General features: G+C 39.0%; 1 non-coding gene across 1 annotated transcript; it reads left to right on the top strand.

The window, feature by feature from the left end:
• Nucleotides 1–2158: 2158 nt before the first annotated feature.
• On the top strand, nucleotides 2159–2266 carry LOC127747322 (small nucleolar RNA R71). The gene has a single exon (XR_008009122.1). It is a non-coding gene; the product is annotated as a small nucleolar RNA R71 (small nucleolar RNA).
• The last annotated feature ends 16946 nt before the right edge of the window (nucleotides 2267–19212 follow it).

Below are 19212 nucleotides of genomic sequence, written 5' to 3'. Positions count from 1 at the left end.
GAGGTTAACGAACAAGCTTTGCTCCTTCTTCTAAGAATATTATATGTTCACAAACTTGAAGGCTGATGCCTACTATATCTGCCAAGCTCCATCCAATTGCTTTCTTATGTGTCCTCAACACACTAAGCAGTTGTTCTTCTTGTTGGGAAGTGAGCTCTCTTGCAATGATAACTGGAAACTTCTGCTTGTCCTCAAGGTACGCATACTTGAGGTGTGGAGGAAGGGGCTTTAGTTCCATTTTCTGCTCATGGTTTGGTTTTGGATTTTCTGGGGCTGGTGAAAATGGTGATGAATCTTCGGTATGTTCAGAGGGTGTCCCCACACTTGGATCTTGCTCCAGGTGACTCTCTTCCATTTCTTCCTGGTGGGTTATAGCTATAATTTCATCAATGATGTCACATTGGAATATGGAGTGATCTTCTGGGGGATGCTTCATAGCTTCATCTAGATTGAAGCTCACTGTTCTACCATCTACCTCAAAGGAATAGGTACCCGAAAAGGCATTCAGCTTGAATTTTGAAGTCTTAAAAAACGTTCTACCAAGCAGGATTGACGAAGGTTTCCCTGAGTTATTTTGGGGCATCTTCAGGATATAAAAGTCAATGGGAAATGTGAGCCCCTTAATGCTCACTAATACATCTTCAGCAATTCCAACCATTGTGATAATTCTTTTATCTGCTAACACAAAACAAGCTGTCGACCTTTTTAAGGGAGGGAGCCTTAAAGCATTATATATAGACAAGGGCATAATACTCACGCATGGTCCTAAATCACACATACAGTCAGAAAATATCACACCTCCAATGGTACAGTTAACCTTGCATGGGCCTGGGTCACTACATTTTTCAGGTATATTTCCCATTAAAGAAGATATAGAACTACCTAAAGGAATAGTTTCTAATTTATTAATTTTATCTTTATGTATGCATAATTCTTTTAGAAACTTTGCATATTTAGGCACTTACTGAATAACTTCAAAAAGGGGAACAGTTACCTCAACCTTTTTGAAGATCTCTACCATTTTGGGATCAAGTTCCATCTGCTTTCTGGGCTTCTTAGCAAGGTGTGGAAATGGAATAGGAGTGGCGTCTTTTAGAGCTTCAGCTTGCTGGGGTTCTGCCTTCCTTGGTTGGGCTGCTTCTGCTTCAGCCATGCCTTGTACTTCATCTTCTTCTTCAACATCCTCTACCTCAACCGTGTCCGCAGCTGGGGCATGTTCTGATGGGCTTGATTCCTCTGGATTCCTCTCTTGTAGTGTGGTTCCAGATCTCAGGGTAATGACATTTATGCCACCCTTGGGGTTGGGTAATGGTTGAGAGGCGAGTCCACCAGATCTTGAAGACTGGTTGTTACAGTTATTCAATGATCCAATCTGTGAGACAATGGCTTGCAAGGTAGAGTTCAGATCATTTAGAGTAGAAGTAAGGTGGTTTGTCATGGCCTGCTGTCTCCGATCAATAGATTGTAGTAACTCATCATTGGGAGATGAAGAGGGGTAAGTAATTTGAGGGGTTTGCTGAGATGCTTGAGGTTGCCTTAGATGAGGTGCTCTGTAGGCCTAATTCTGATTCTGCTGCCTGAAGTTGTTATTGTTATTCCACCTCCGGTCTCTATTGTTATCTCTGCCTCCTCTGTTATGATTGTCCCTCCAACCTTGGTTGGGGTTATACTGCCATCCATGGTTGTAGCTGTCACCCTGATTGTACCCTTGATTGGGGCGGTCATAGAAGTTATGAGTGGCTGCCACAGTGTGGTCTTCCTGTTGGAGTTACGGATACTCATCAGTATAATGACTGTAATCGGCACAAATCCCGCACACTCTTTGTGGAACCAACTGTTAGCTTTGCTGTGGTGGAGAAGGCTGAACTTGCTGAGCTTGTTGTTGACTTAGTTGCATCTGCTTCAGTAAGTTGGTCATTTCACATAAGCTATGAGTTATAGCGGTAGTCTCTTTGCTAGAGGATACCTCTACAATAGCTCTTAACCGACTTTGTTTCTACTTGTGATTCCTAGTAGATTCAGCTAAGTCGCTAATCAATTTCCATGCCTCATCCATAGACTTGTACTTTTTCATAGACCTATTGCTAGCACCTTCCAATGTGGTCTTATCTTGAGATTTCATGCCCTGTGTAAAGTAGCCGAGCAAAATTATCTTGTCAATCATATGGTGGGGACATGCTTCCAGAAGATTATTGAAGCGCTCCCAATATTCATAGAGAGTCTCAGATTCGTCCTAAACGATCATGGAAATGTCTTTTCTTAGTTTATCGGTAACCTCAGTTGGAAAGAATTTCTCCAAAAATTCTCTTCTAAGCGTATCCCAGTTAGAAACAGTTGCTCCGGGTTGAGTGTAGTACCACTCTTTTGCCTTCCCCTCAAGAGAGAATGGGAAAGCTTTTAACAAAATAGAAGTTTCGTCAGTACCATCACGCTTAACAGTAGAACAAGCTGTCTGAAAATTCCTAAGGTGCTTGATAGGCTCTTGAGCAGGTAAGCCATGAAACTTGGGCATCAAGTTGAGTAGTGCAGTCTTTATTTCAAAATCCACAGCCACTACTGGGTAGCGTGCCTGGTAAGGTTGTAGTGTAAAATCAAGGGCTCCAGCTTCCTGGATAGTGATTCTCCTAGGTGCTACCATGTCACCTGCACGTGAATCAACTGGATCAGTAGAGAGGGAGCTTGTTTCTTCCTTAGATGACATTTCAGATTCGTCATCGGAGAGGACTAGCCGACGCCGAGCTTGCCTTATACGTGAAATAGTTCTTTCAATCTCAGGGTCAAATACTGGCAAGTTTGGATCAGGAAGTGAACGTGTCATTTAATGAAAGAAACGTGCAGCTCGTAATAACAAAATAAAAAGAAAAAAATGCAATTAAACAAAATTCCAATCAATAAATTAGCACACTATTGCAACTCCCCGGCAACGGCGCCAAAAATTGACATGAGCGAAAATTGGCAGATTAAGAATTAATTAGAAAAATGGCGTTGCGAGTACAGTTCTTAATCGGCAAAACTCCACTTGTCAATTTAGAAAAGGGTTGTCACAAATTTTAGAAATAAAATACTGGGAGTATGAGTCCCAGGTCGTCTCCCAACGAGTTGCAGGAAGATGTGCTATTTTATCAATCAGAGGTTTTCAAAATGGGTTTTGAGTTTGATGAACAGAAAATTAAATTAGAGAATTCATATGATTTAAATAAAATCTTGATCGGGAGAAGATTAATTGGAAGTTCTATCCTTGTTGGAATTTTATCAAGATCAATTAATAATTAGTCATTGTTTTCATTTAGTTAACCCTCAACGAATAAGGGAAAGTCAAATTAAAAGTCAACTTCTATTCACAAGTCCTAATCCTCTCCCTTGGGAAGGATTAGAGTTAGTGACTAACAAGCCAACCAACAATGAACCAATTACAATTGAACTCTTGAATGCTCCAACTCAAGGTTCTCCTTTTAATCAACTCCCAATCAAGTTGGGGAACTACTCCATCATTATAAATGTAAACTTCACAAAATCAACAGGGAAAATAAGAAGAGACATAATAAATAATGATGAAAGAGAATAATTAAAAGTAAAAATAGTTTTGTATTAATAAACTATGAAAATAATCCAATGTCAACTCTGAAAAATTGAGAATATGGAAGAGTAAATGAAAAGTAAATAACAAACTATGATAACTAGTTCTAGAGGTAGACTCTTCTCAAAAGCTAAAGCCAAAAATCTTCAAATCCTAACTTATGAATGTCAAAAAGAGAAACCTAGCGGAGGAGTAAAATTAGATCTGAAAACTTAAAATTATGCGGAATGAATTGTTGCCTTTGTCTCTGCATGTTCTCTTGCTCTAATATGTGTTTCTGGGCCAGAAACTGGGTTGAAATGCGGCCCAGAAACTATGCCAGTGACTTTTGTAATTCTGCAGATCGCGCACCACATGCAGCCGCGTCATCCACGTGTTCGCGTCACTCAGCGTTTCTTGTACGACGCGTGTGCGTCGTCCATGCACTCGCGTTGTTCGTGCAGCACGCGCGGTCGCGTCAGGCACGCAAGCGCGTCACTGTGATTTCTTCCATTTTGCGCGGTCGCGTGAGCCATGCTCGCGCGTGACTTCTCACTGGATATCTCCTAAATTCCTTGTGTTCCTTCCACTTTTGCATGCTTCCTCTTTATTCCTTATGCCATCCTTGCCCTATGAAGCCTAAAACACTTAACACACAGATCACAGCTTCGAATGGTATGAAGGAAAATAAAAATATACAACTAAAAGGTCTTTAGGAAGCAAGTTTTCAATCATAGAATATTTTTAGGAAGGAATTGTGAATACATGCAAATCATATGAATAAGTGGGCTGAGACTTGATAAAACCACACAATTAAACACAATATGAATCATAAAATAGCGGTTTATCAGGATGTCCAAGTGAAGGTTAAAGACCTTTATCTCCCAGCTGATTTTGTAATTCTTGACACTGGAGAGGACAGAGATGAGTCCATCATCCTTGGAAGGCCATTCTTTGCTACTGGAAGAGCCAGGATTGATGTAGAAAGACGAGAACTAGTCCTGCAACTGAATGAGGACTGTCTTGTGTTCAAGGTTTATAAATCTCACTCTACATCAGTTGGAGAAGGCACAATTGACAAGCACTTAGTGTTTTTACCACTTCTCTCAGTACAAAGCCTAACAGAGTCCCCAGACACCAACTCTAAGTTTGGTGTAGGGCAACCATCATCAAGCTCTAAGAAAGATGGCAATAAGAAGAAAGTACCTAAAGGCCGAAAGGGAAAGAATATCCCCACCTAAGACCCTTCACCTGGAATGAGAGTGGTCTTCACTAACAGTCCAGTCATTCCACACACAGTAAACAGAATCCTGTCTTTAGAACATGTAGAGCTTATCCATGAGAGCATAGGGAGGAAGTTCACTGTACGAGGCAAAGTTCTGAGCCCCTATCATTCTCCGTAAAGGAGCTGTTCGTCAAGCTAGTGACGATAAAGAAGCACTCGTTTGAAGGCAACCCAGCTACGATCGAGAGTATTTATGTTTTTCTTTATGATTATTTTTAAGTTATATTAGTTTATTTTCATAGTTGTTTCCTTTGCTTTTTAATGGTTGTGATCATATACAGCACTTAGAACAGAGACAAGTACAGCGGAAGAGGACGAGCAGAACACCATGGGAAGACCCCTAGCTGGCGTTGAATGCCACCCAGGGGCATCATGGGCGTCCAATGCCCTACAAGGGGCCGAAGCTGGCATTGAGCGCCACCCTGGAGGTAGCAAGGGCATTCAACGCCCTAAAGGTAGTAGAGACCTGGCGTTGAACGCCATGAAGGGAGTCCTTGGGTATTCAAATGCCTATGGAGAGCAGAAGCTGGCGTTGAACGCCAGCCAAGGAGCAAGGCTGGGCATTCAACGCCCACAAGGGGCACAGAATTTGAATTCCCTATCCTCTTAGGACCAGTGGGCCCCACAAAATCTCCACCCATCCCACCTATCCCACTCTCTGTGTCTCTCTCTCCTTTCTATACCTTGAAACCCACACCCCACTTTCCTTTTTCCTAATCTACACACTTCCCTAAACCCATTATAACTCCCACCAACCCCCACCCACTTTAACTTCAAACTTTTGGCACCCATTCCCCCCATGACTGAAACCCAATCCTAACCCACCCTTATAAATAAGCCATCACACAACTCTTTAAACACACACCTCACACACGATAACCTCACTTGGCTGAAATTCTCTCTCTCTATCTTTACTATTCTTTTCTTCTTCTACTATCTTCTTCCCTTCTTTTCATATTTGCTCGAGGACGAGCAAAATTCTTAAGTTTGGTATAGCAAAAAGCTTTGCTTTTTTTTTTACTTCTACCATTCCTAAGTATGGCACCTAAAGTCAGAGAATTCTCTAGAAAAAGGAAAGGAAAAGATATTGCTTCTGCCTCCGAACCTTGAAAAATGAAGAGATTCCTCACCAAGGCTCATCAAGACCACTTGTATGAAGTAATGGCAAAGAAAAGGGTGATCCCCGAAGTCCCCATTAGGCCCAAAAAGGATGAGTACCCAGAAATCTAACAAGAAATTTGGGGAAGAGATTGGAAAGTTCTAACCAATCCTATCCCGAATGTTGGAAACTTAATGGTGCAAGAGTTTGACATCAATGCATGGGTCACAAAAAGGCTTGATACAAGTTTGAACCCAAGCCCCAAGAGTTGGCGCACCATGGTCCAACAAAGACTCTTGAATTTCAGTCCAGTGAGTGTAAGAGTGGCACTCAAATTACCAAAAATGTTGGGAGACCCACACTCTTACACTAGAAGGGCCAACACCGACCAAAGGTTGGACCAAGTGCTTGCGAACATTTGTGTGCAAGAAGCACAATAGAGGAGGGATGCGCAAGGCAGGCCATACCAACTAGGTAGGCTTGACCTCAATCCCGTGGCAAGAGCATGGTTGGAATTTATTCAACGCTTTATCATCCCAACATGTAACCATTTTGAGGTTACCATAGACTGAAAAATAATAATTCACTACATTGTGATCGGGAATGAGGAGGAGGTACACGAGGTGATACCTCAAGAGTTGTACAAGGTGGAAGAAAATCCTTCCACCCAAGCGAGGCTAGCATTCCCACATCTCATTTGTCACCTATGCAATTCAGCTGGAATTATCATAAAAGAAAAGATCCCTATAAAGGAGGACAAGCCCATCACGAGAAGAAGGATGGAGTATGCTAGAGAGCCTGCGCACGCACCACAACAAGAGCATGTGCAGCTGCCTCAACAAGAAATCCCTGAGATGCCTAAAGGAATTTATTTTCCTCCCTAAAACTATTGGGACCAACTGAATACCTCTCTAGGAGAATTGAGCTCCAATGTGGATCAGTTGAGGCTAGAACACCACGAGCAGTCCACCATCCTTCTTGAAATAAGAGAATATCAAAGTGCCTTGAGGGAAGAACAACTAAGACAAGGGCAAGACATGGAGGAGCTTAAATGCTCCATTGGATCCACTAGATGAAGTAGTAGCCACCGTCACTAAGGTGGTGACGTTCCATTACCCCCTTGCTTATGTTATGTATTTTTCTGTTTTCCATTGTCGGTTTCCTGTTTCTAGTGCATAATCATCTTTTTGTTTTGTCTTAAGCTATAAAATATTCCATATATCTCTCACCATACTTAAATTAAAAATTTATTTGAAAAAGTGAAAAGTGAGATACATAATTTTGAGTTATACTAAGAATAGTCCAATTATTTGATGTGGTGGCCTTGCTTTTACCTTATGAATGCATGAATTAACAGTGCATATTTGATGTTGGAGTAAAGTGTGCTAGCTCTTAAGAGAATTATGAAAAAGGAGAAGCATTATTGGTGATCTAAAAAATCCAAAAAAAATTGATTCTTGAAGCAAGAAAAAGCAGCGAAAAAAAAAAGAAAAAGAAAACAAAAAAAAGAGAGAAAAAGCCAAAAGCTCTTAAAACCAAAGGGCAAGAGCAAGGATCCAAGGCTTTAAGCATCAATAGTTAGGAGGGTCTAAAGAAACAAAATCTTGGCCTAAAAAGTTCAAATGAGATGCTTCCCCTAACTAAATACTCGTGGTGTGACGGTGTCAAGTGAAAAGTTTGAGACTGAGTAGTTAAGGTCGTAATCCCAAGAGCAAAAGAGTGTACCTAAGAACTCTGGACACCACTGTCTACGACTTTAAGCAAAGCTAAAGTTGAATCCAAGGGTTCCCCCAGTTAAGTGTCTATGGCATTTATGTATCTGGTGGTAATACTGTAAAATAAAAGGCTTAGGGTCTCGACCAGGCTCAAAAAGAAGTTGTTTTCAAGAATCATGAAAAGCTAAACTAAAAAAATCAATAATATCATCCGGATGCTGAGTTCCTAAAGATGTCAATACTTCTGAGCTTCAAAGGAAAATGAGATGTCAAAACTATTCAGAAGTAAATAGCTACTAGCCCTGCTCATCAATTGGAACTAAGCTTTATTGAAATCTCTGAGATTTATTGTCTCCTTTTCTTCTTTTCAATACTACTCTATTTTTGGCTGCTTGGGGACAAGCAACAATTTAAGTTTGGTGTTTTGATGAGCATATATTTTATACACTTGTACTGTTTTCTTAGTGCTTTTAGTTATATTTTGTTAAGTTTTATCAAGTTTTTGTAGGTTTTAGTGCAAAAATCACTTTTTGGATGCTAACTTGAACATTTTTGTGTTTTATCTATGCTTTTTGGTGATTTTTGGGTGATTCTTGCAAGTTTTGCAAAAGTGATTCAGAGACAGAGAAAGGGCTGCAGATGCTGTCAAATTCTGACCTCTGTTCATTCAAATGAGCATTTTCGGAGCTAAAGAGATCCAATTAATTCGATCTCAACGGCATTAGAAAGATAACTTTCAGAGCTTTCTAGAAATATATCATAGTTTATACTTATTTTTAGAAATGATGGCCCAAAACAGATGTTGAACACCCATCTGACTCCCTGCCTGGCGTTTAAACACCCAAAGGGAGCAAGCATGGCTTCCAACACCCTAAGAGGAGTCCCATCACATGGAGTCACCCCAAGCTCAGCCCAATGGTTTCAAAATAGAGGCATGTGTCTGTGGTGTTTATGTACAAGGGATATACTTGGATGAATAAGCTCTTAGGGGTGTCTTATCACTTGGTAACTTGGATTAACTAATCTGGGATTATCAGCTGAAAGTTCACTATCAAAGAGGTGCTGCACCCTAAAACCAACTGGTTTGGGAGTGTTGGCTGAAAGCTTATCATAAAGAGTTGCCCTCTTACAAAGCACCTAGCTAAAAGAAAAATAAACTTTGAAAAAAAAAAGAAGAGAAGGATCAATAAGAAAGAAGCCTCAAGGGATGCAATCAAGAGGGTGACTAGGGATTGGATAAAGGCTTGAAACCTAAAAGGAAAGAACCTAAGTTGCTATGCATGAAACTCCATAAACCAGGAATGCTACTTCCATTTTATCTTCTTGTTCTTTCATCTCATTTTCCTTATAGTTCAGTACTTGCGTAGGGACAAGCAAGCTTTAAGTTTGGTGTTGTGATGCCAGGGCATCTAGGCCAGTTTCACTGACCATTTCTTTACTGTTTTAGGGTAGTTTCATACATTTTCCTAGCGAATAAGGCAAGTTTTGGGTGAAAATACACTTACACCTTCATTTAAGCAACTACTATGAATTTTGTATGATTTCATTAGATTTTTGCCAGAATTGCATAAGAATTTGATGATGCATAATCTCATGACTTTGGCTAGAGCTTTGATGCACTTTAATTGCTTGATTTTAGGACAAATGAAGCATAGAAGAACCACGTTAGCATTCACATTAATTTAGTTAACATGACTACTAACGTGGGATGGCAAAGAGCTTGCAACGTTAATGAGAAAAGTGATCACCAATAACGCCTGCGAAGCCATTCATAGCTTACGTTAAGAGCCACGTTAACTAAGTTAACGTGGTACTTAACGTAGAAGAAAAAGAGGACTCCACGTTAACGAGAAACATGAACTCCAATAACGTTTCTCCTCAACGTTAGGGGTAAAAGTGAACACAACTAACATTGGGAAACTAGGCAATGCCCCACGTTAAGAGTCACATTAACTTAGTTAATGTGAACTCTAACGTGGAAGAGGATCAACAACGCCAACGTTAGTGACACTCACTTTTGTCACTAACGTAGGGACTTAAGGCAATTGGAGCGTTAGTGACAAAGGTGAGTGTCACTAATGCTCTCGAAGGTGATAGAGACCCACATTAAGAGCTACGTTAGCCAAGCTAACGTGAGATCTAACGTAGGGGCAAGAGGCAAACGTTAATGGGAAAAGTGATTCCCATTAACGTTTGCGAAAAGGGGCACAAGCCAACGTTAATGGGAAAAGTGAGTCCCATTAACGTTGGCCAAGGATTGAGTATGAAACGTTAGTAGTCACGTTAAGGTTTCTAACGTTGGAATTAACGTGGGTATATAAGGGTGGAACGTTAGTGGAAAAAGTGAATGCCACTAACGTTCTCGCACTCAAAATATTACCCAACGTTAATTTCACTAAATGCCCAAGCCTAATTCATATTTCTCTGCAAGCTGGGCCCACTAAAGATGAGAATTGCTTCAACTCAAGGTCCAGAGCCCACATCCAAGACTTGAAGAACTCACTAGAAGATCATGAGGAGTAGTATAAATAGGAGTAGTTTTGAACTAGAGAGGAGTTTTGAGCACTTTTGGGAACTACTCTCTGCATATTTACTTTTCTGTACTTCTAGAATGGATTCTTCTTTTCTGCCATTTTTGATTCCTAGAGCTATGAACAACTAAACCCCTTTCATTGGGTTAGGGAGCTCTGTTGTAATTTGATGGATCAATTATAGTTTTCATTCTTCTTCTTCTTTCTTTTCTCTTTATCTTACTAGAAAGCTTTCGATCTTAATTCAATTGGTTAGTTGTCTTGGAAAAGAAACTATCCATAATTGGATCTCCTTTGAACCTTGGAAAAGGGATGAGGAAATCATGCTAGAAATGCTTTCTCATGTTGGACCAAATTGGGGTTTGGATGGATATTGTGACATTTAATCCTCCCAACACTTTGATTTGGAAATACATGTGGTATAATCAGTGACCACACTTTCATCTCTTCCCATGAGCAATTAAATCAAGGAATTGGGCAATTGTTCAAGCTTAGAGAGATTGGATTGCCAAGGAATTGGGATCCAATCACTTAAGATTGCCAAGGAGATTAATGAATGCATTGATTGAGGAAGAGATGAGAATGAACTTGATCCGGAGAATGCAACATCTCCTAAACCCAATGATCTCCCCATTTCTGATCTTACCCATTCTATTTACTTTCTGCCATTTAATTTCCTGCTCATTATCCCAACTCCCCATTTAAGATTCTGCACTTTAATTTTTGTTATTTACTTTCTAGTCATTTAAATTCCTGCATCTCAATCTCAATTCTGTTTAGCTCAACTAGCATATTCTTCTAACTAAAGTTGCTTGACCAATCAATCCCTGTGGGATTCGACCTCACTCTATTGTGAGTTTTACTTGACAACAATTTGGTATACTTGCCGAAGGGAAATTTGTTGAGAGACAAGCTTCCATGCATCAGGTATTACTTGGATGAGCTGGTACACTTGCGGGTTCAGTTGGACGGAGTTCAGTTTCGCGCACCACCAACCAATCATGATAACATACACAACCTATCTCAAAGACCTAAAGACTTTCCATGCTGGAACTCAGACTAGAATTCTTCCTTGAAAAATGGGATGAGAAGGAAACAAAAACTAGAGAAGAATAGGAAATAGCAAAATGAGACCATGAAGAAAAAATGAGACAAATAGCATAATCGTTTGCTGAAGAACCAACCAGTGTCATCCCTTGGTCAGGGGAAGAATACAATATCATAAGAGGAGAAGTGCTTAGCAAGGAGGATGAAGACCAAATGGTGGGTGCAAAGGAGGAATTGGAAGAACAAGAAAAAGGGCACTCATACCAAGTGAAACTCCAATGAAGAAGGAGGTTGTGGAAGCATTGAAGCCTGGGATCCCATATCCAAAGAGGCTACTTAAGGTGACAAAGCAACATGTAAATTCACTCCCAAAAGAATCAATGTGAAATCCTGCAAAAGGAAGGGAGGAAGACCATCAAGAAAATCCACATTCCCATGAAACAAAGAGCTGCAAAAAGATGGTTTAATTGAACCATCAATCAATGAAGTTTTTTATGAAGAGGACACTTCAACAATCACACAACACCCAAGTCTTGAAATCTAAGAAATGAAGGCAATCAAGAAAAGAAAATTCAAAAGAGGATTGTTGATGAACGGATATTTTATACGCTTTTTGGAAATATTTTCATATAGTTTAGTATGTTTTGTCTAGTTTTTATTAAGTTTTTATAGGTTTAGTGTTAAATTCACATTTTTGGATTCTGCTATGAGTTTTTGTATTTTTGTACAATTTCAAGTGATTTCTGGCTGAAATTGAGGAGCTAGAGCAAAAGTCTGATTTAGAGACAGAGAAAGCACTGTAGATGCTGTCCAGATCTGTCCTACCTGCACTCGAAAGAGCTTTTCTAGAGCTACAAAAGTTCAAATAGAGCACTCTTAATGGCTATGGAAATATGACTTCCAGAGCTTTCCAGAAATGTATAATAGATTAGACTTTGTATCGGAATAGAAGACCCAAAACTGGCGTCCAACACCAGCTTGCTGCCCCCTTCCAGGCGTCCAGCGGCCAAGGAGCAGACCCAGCGTCCAGACGCCCAGAGAGGACCCCTAAGCCAGTGTTCAATGCCCTAGGAGCTTCATATCACATGGATCTCATTAAAGCTCAGCCCTAACACTCACCAAGTAGGCCCCAAAAGTGAATTTTGCACTACAAAGACTGTTTTACCCTTACTAGTCATTTGTTTAGTATATAAAGGATTAGATTCATGTTATTCGAACAACTTCGCCCATCATTCAGCATTTTTTCATTTTTCACTTTGTATTTCCTTTCAGTATGAGTTTCTAAACCTTCTAGGTTGAGGGGAGGAGCCCTGCTGAGTCCTATGAATTAATAAAAGTATTACTATTTCTTATTCGATCCATGTTTGATTTAATTCTAAGATGTATACTCGCTCTTCAACATGGTGAATAGGATGATTAGTGACAATCAGCTCTATTCATCATACTAAGATGAACGTTCCTGACAAACACCTGCGTCTACTTGGGTTCGTGTGAATATGTGACTGGAAAGCACGAGCCAACAGCTATGTTTATACATCTCTCAGACGGCTAATCCACGACTTCGTTGGGGACTTCTCGAGACACCAGTTCAACCAATTTCTGGGGAGATTAGGATCTCTGTGGTATAGGCTAGAATCACAAGATTCAGATTAAAGCATACTAAAATGGTATAGCATAAATTAAAACCATAATATAACTTAAAAGCTTAATATAACTTAAGGGGCAATCTAACTTAAGGGATTTTCTAGTCTAACAGTTCTCCGTTGTCCCACAACCTTCACCAACCTAACCTCCATGCGATCCCATCACCACCGCCTTCCGAGCCTCCTAAATCCCAGTAAAAAGCATAATTACATACAATGCAAGTAAAACACAAGTGTAGGCATATATGGCAAATAATTCAAGTATGCAATTAGGCATGTTATACAAATAGGTAAGCAATTACAAGTCGGCAAAGCAAACAAACAGATAGAAGATGCATATGATGAATGCCTGTCCTATTGGCTATGATATCACATTGTCAGTTCAATTGCCAGCCCGACACATCTCCATGGAGATGTCGCCCTTCGGAATCATCATTGGAAACCCCCAGATATACTGCTCAGAACACCATCCAGGAATTTGTTCCTGCACACTCTATTGATCCAAAGGGATGCGAGCTGGATACTCTTACCACATACCTCACATCTCAATGTAAGCGAGATTAACCACCGTCCTTACGCCGCCGCCACTACCTCGACAGGCGGGATTAACTACCGTTCCTGCTAGGTGCATAGCGTCTCAACAATCTCAGTATAAAATAGTAGTTCAATGGTTTTCAGAAAACATTTTCAGTATATCATGGATCCATCATTTCAGTTCGAGTCCTCGACTCATCTCAACCACTGTCAACTCAACATTCCATTCCGAGTCCTCGACTCATCTCAACTATTGTCAATTCACATTTCTATTCCGAACTCATTAGTTCATCAATTTCTCGATTTAAGAATCTTTCTCCGCTCTCTTCCACCATACCCATCCTCAGTACACCAAAAACCTAATCCTCTGTTCTCTAACTTCTCAAATTAATAGCAAATTCAATCTCTTAGGATCTTTCCCATGTTTTAATGTCCGATATTAAGCCCAAGAGTCTTAATTAGGTGTCACAGAAGTATACAAACTTGTTGGGAAGGTGAAATAGTTTAAAAATGAAGTTTAAGTTGTAAAACAGGGCATGTGCATATGCACAGGGGTGTGCGTGCACACGCCTAAAGAGAATTTTAAAACGTTTGCATACATATAGAGGTGTGCGTATGCACAAGTACAAAATTTCACAATTCTGTTCACTCGCACAAGGTATGCTAGCGCCCTCAACAGACTGCCCTTCCCAACATGTGCGCGCGCACAGGTTGTAAAACGCCATTGGTTATGTGCGCGCACAGGTTGTGCTAGCGCTCTAAATAGAAGGCCTTCCCCTATGTGTGCATGCGCACAAGGCTGTGCGTGCGCACATAAATCAGAAATCACAAAATTCTGCAACATTGCAAAATTTCAGATTTTGACACCAAACTTCCCACAATCATATCTTCCTTTACCAAAATCGGATTTGCACAAAACTTAAACCATTTTAAAGCTTGTTCAATCATCTTTTATTTAGTTTAAAAGCATTGAATTTCAAGCAAGATAGATCATGATATGATTCATGGAAGTTCACCAAAAATCCCCTTTTTACCAAATTTCACAAGTACTCGATTTTCCAAATTCTCAACCAACATCAAACCATGACAATACCAAAATCCAATTTACATAACAATCTACCCTCTTGGGTCACAATTCACCATTCATACTAATTTTTCCATCACACTTCATCATTCTCAATCTCAATTATCAAATATATAACATTACAAATAATTTTCCACCAACATATTCACCAATCAACATTCTATCACTATTAATCTTCATCATCAAACTCATTCATGCTCCATATTAATGATTAACAATGTTCATTCATTCAAATTCATCATACATCATATCTCGACATCATTATTTAACAATATTAACAATATCAATTCATCATACCTCCTCAACCAACCAACATCAACAACCATATCAATTCAACCCTATCCTCTAGGTCAATAGCCTAAGTGTCAAAAAATATTATATACTACATAGAGGAAACCAAAACCATACCTTGGCCAATTCCCAATATGAACTAAAACCCCAATTAAGCACAAGTTGAGCTTTCAACCACAATCCAAGCTACCAATTAACTCCAATCAAGCACCAACAATCACCAACAAGCTCCAACAATTTCCAATAATCGCAACTTCAAGCTATAACACATATAATTTACAATAATTCAACATAGGACTCATTATAATTGAAATTTCACAAGAGTTCAAATCCTCTTACCTTGCTCAACAATTTTGGAAGCCAAACCCAACATTAATCAAGGGCTAGAGTGTACCTAAACACCCAAAACACAAGATTTCACTCAAAATCAAAAGCCCAAGATTTGAATTTCACAAGGGCACGAAACTGGGCAAAGAATCTCGAGAAACTTACCATAAGGCTAGAAGTGACGGGCTTGATGAGAGCTTTGCGTAGCCGCTGACGGCACGTGAATCGGAGCACCATAGCTCGAGATATCGCAGATTGAAGTGAGATGTGAATAGTATTTTAATGGAAACCCTCCTCTCTTCTTCAACCTCACTTCAGCTGTGTTTTGTTGTTTATGTGGCTGAAGGGTTTATTAAATGAACCTATATATATGTTGGGCTTGGGCCCAACTTGGTCTCGGTCAAACCCGTTAACGTTTTTAGCCTGTTTGGCCCAACTTAGGGCCAAACCTTTAAAATTAACGTCTGATTTTCCATTTCTAATATTTTTCTAAGGTTTTTGATTATTTTAACTTTTTCTCGCATAGTACCAGGCATACTTGAATCGGTTCAACCAGTTTGGCTGCTGGTTTGCGGTTTTTCATGATTGAACATGTTGGGAATTGAAGATTCTTGGCTCACAAGTCAAGCTAAGCAAGAGATCTAAGGAAGAACATCAAGAAAACACATGTTTAAGCATGTTTCCTTGAAAACTAAATTGAAGAGGGAGGGAGACAGCCATCTCACCTTATTTCTAGCCTTGATATGTTATATGGTTATGTAGAGGAAGAGGAGAGGATTATTTTGGTGAAATCGGAGTTTTGATTTGAGTTTTAGTTCAGAAGAACTCAAGATTTGAAGATTAAGTGTTCATGAAAGTTTCTCTCTTTTCTCTCTTGTTATTTTCGGCCAAAATGAAGAAATGAGACAGCCTTGGAGGTCTTGGGGGTGTAAAGTGAGTTGTGATTAGTTGGCTTGGAGGTGGATTAAAATAATATTAAAATATTTCTAGTGTATAACTACTAAAACTATGTCTATCGGAACACTTGTAAAAACATCTCTAAAAATTCTTTTCTGAGCCACTAGCATAAATGACACTAGTAACATACTTAATATTAGAACAGAACATGTTTGATGAGGCCTTAGCATTGCTAAAGTCATCAAAGAGTGCTGGTGCTAAGCTGTACTAGTAAACTGTCAACCCGGTTAAACCGATTTCCTGTTTTTAACTAAAATAGACCAAGTAACCTTATAATATCATTCAAGCATCTTCTAATACTAATGTAATAATAATATTATACTATTATCTCAAACTTCTCTAATGAATCGAGTCCGGTTCGTCAAATAGAGACTATTTACGAAAACTAGAATCAAAACTCCTAACCGATACGATTCAAAAACAAGGTTCTTCATGATTGCATTATCGAGCTTGCCTCAGAAGAGGTTCTAGCTTAAGAATGACATAATGACAATGAGGATTGAGATGCTTGATGATACAGCAGAGGTGTTCCCTTTACTAATCTTCTGGAGAAATCCGTGCCTTAAGAAAAGATCTCCCGTACTCGAAAAATGGGGTTGTTACACAGTGTCTCTTGATCCCAATATTCATTTTATCCTTATATCTTCTTATTTACTTTATGGTCATTTACTTTCCTGTACTTTAATTCCTTGTACTTTAGATTTCCAGTCATTTACTTTATTGCACTTTACTTTCCAGTACCTTACTTTTATGTTCTTTATTTTCTTGTACTTTATTGCTTTCTTTCAATTTCTAGTCATTTACCTTTCCTGTTAGCTTATCATCCAACTATGATTGTCAAACTAGAATAGTCAATTAACTATTGATTGCTTAAACCTTTAATCCTTGTGGGATCAACCTCACTCTAAGTGAGTTTTATTACCTTATACGACCCGGTATACTTGCTGGTAGTTATGCGGAATAATTGTGTTTATCAATTTTCGTATCACCAACACAATAATTTTCAACATCTATCAACAATTTAATCACTCTCTATCTACTCAACACTCAATTTAGACAAGTTTCAATCCAAACAAACTAACATTCATTAATCACAATCGAATCAAATATGAGCAATTATGTAACTTACCATAGCTTAGGCCCAATTTTTCACAATACCACATTCATATCCAAAATTCACAAAACTCAATGCTAATCCAAAATCCATTGTCAACATACATCATACTCATTATATCTCATTCAACATATCAAATTGTCATCATAATCCTTACCCAAACTCAACAACAATCAAATTCTTAATTCTCAACCACAACGAACTAATCCCAAAGACAATCAATACCATTCAATCCTATCCTAAAGGCATCTAGCCTAGGCATTCACATAACTTTAGATAATGCCTTTTTGAAACTCAAACCTGTACATGAATGTAGGCGGTTCAAATCCTTGAGGCCTTTCCTCGCTCAATATCCAAGGTCCATCACTCAAATTTGCCAATCAAGTTCCACTTCACACCAAATTTAGCCCAATTAATCTCTATCAGGCATATATCTCAATATTAATACTAGAGTTCATACATAAAATCGAGGGATAATGAAGGGAACTAAGCTTCTTTACCTTAGTCCACACAAAATTTGGATGGAACGCACTTGGAATCCATGCTAGAGCATCCCTAAACCACTAAAATCACAATAACTCAACACCCTCAAAACCAAAAACACAAATTATTATAGGAAAGAAAACTGGGTGAAAGTCTTAGAGATCCTTACCACAAGGCTTGGATAAATTTAAGAGAATGAGGAGAGTGACACGTGATCGTAAATGGCTCGCAAATCGAAAATCCGGATCAAAAGTTATGAGCAAAGGAAGATTGAGGTGAATAGTGAAAGGGTTTCTTCTTCCCTTCTCTTCCGCTTTCACATTGCTCCCTCTCTCTCTTTTTGAGAAATGTGGCTGAAATGCGTGTAATTGGCCAAGTGAACGGAATTATATATGTGGGCTTGGACCCACTTGGGCCCGGTTCACTCGATTTAGCTCGTTGACCCAACTTTGGGCCAAAATCTTTAAGATTAGAGTTTTAAATCATATTTTAAATATTTCTATCTTCCCAAATTTAAATTCTAAATTATAAATTCTTAACCTTATTCATTTATAATTAATTTTTTTCACTCATAGTACTGATAAATCCCAATTTTGTGGTTTATCTTGTGCTTATTTTGGGGGGATTTTATCACATTTTCTCATATTTATCCAATGAAATAGCATGGTTTTGTAATTCTCCCTTAATTTGCGCTTAAATGTAAAAACATGCTTTTTAGGCCCTTAAATTAATAATTTTCATTCACCTTTGATTCCACTAGATGCCTTGATGTGTTTGTTAGTGAATTCAGGTTGAAAAGATCTAGGAATGGATCAAAGGAGTGAAGAGGAAAGTATGCAAAGTGGAGAATCCCTGCAAAAACAAAGATTTGGAGTGCATACGCCGACTCGCACGCGTGGATATGATGTCGCCTGGCGACGTGTACGCGTGACATGACACGTACGCATGGATGAAAAAATGCCAAGCGACGCATACGCATGACCCACTCATTTATGGGGGAGCACTTAGTTGTCTGGGGGCGATTTATGAGCTGCCCAGACCTAAATCCAACTCATTTCTGAGAGTATTTCATGAAGAGTTCAAGCATGGGCAAAGGGGGAGCACTTAGTTGTAGGATTGGCATCATGTAGGTTAGTTTCTAGAGAGAGAAGCTCCCTCTTCTCTCTAGAATTAGGGTTCTTAGGCTATTTCCATCATAGACTTAGGCATAATTTCTTATTCTCATCTTGTCTTCTTTACAATTTCTTGTTCTAATACTTTAGTTCTTCTTGTTTCTCTTCTTAATTTTCATTTTATGCCTCTCTTTAGTTTTATGAATGCTCATATTGGATTTGGATCTCCTTTAATGAAATTTGATGTTTGATGTTCTTTTATTATTATTTTGAGTTGTGAATTTTACCTTCATTGCAATTGGTAGTTGGTAGATTTTACTATTTCTTGTCATTTACCATACTTTCCTTTCATGCCTTCCAAGTGTTTGACAAAATGATTGGTTGGATGTTAGAGTAGATTCTTGAGCATTCTTGGTTTGGAAAAAGGAATTAGG

The sequence above is a fragment of the Arachis duranensis genome, chromosome 4 (genome assembly GCF_000817695.3).
Source record: "Arachis duranensis cultivar V14167 chromosome 4, aradu.V14167.gnm2.J7QH, whole genome shotgun sequence".
NCBI lineage: Eukaryota > Viridiplantae > Streptophyta > Magnoliopsida > Fabales > Fabaceae > Arachis > Arachis duranensis.
This window is presented reverse-complemented; position numbering and strand designations above follow the sequence as displayed.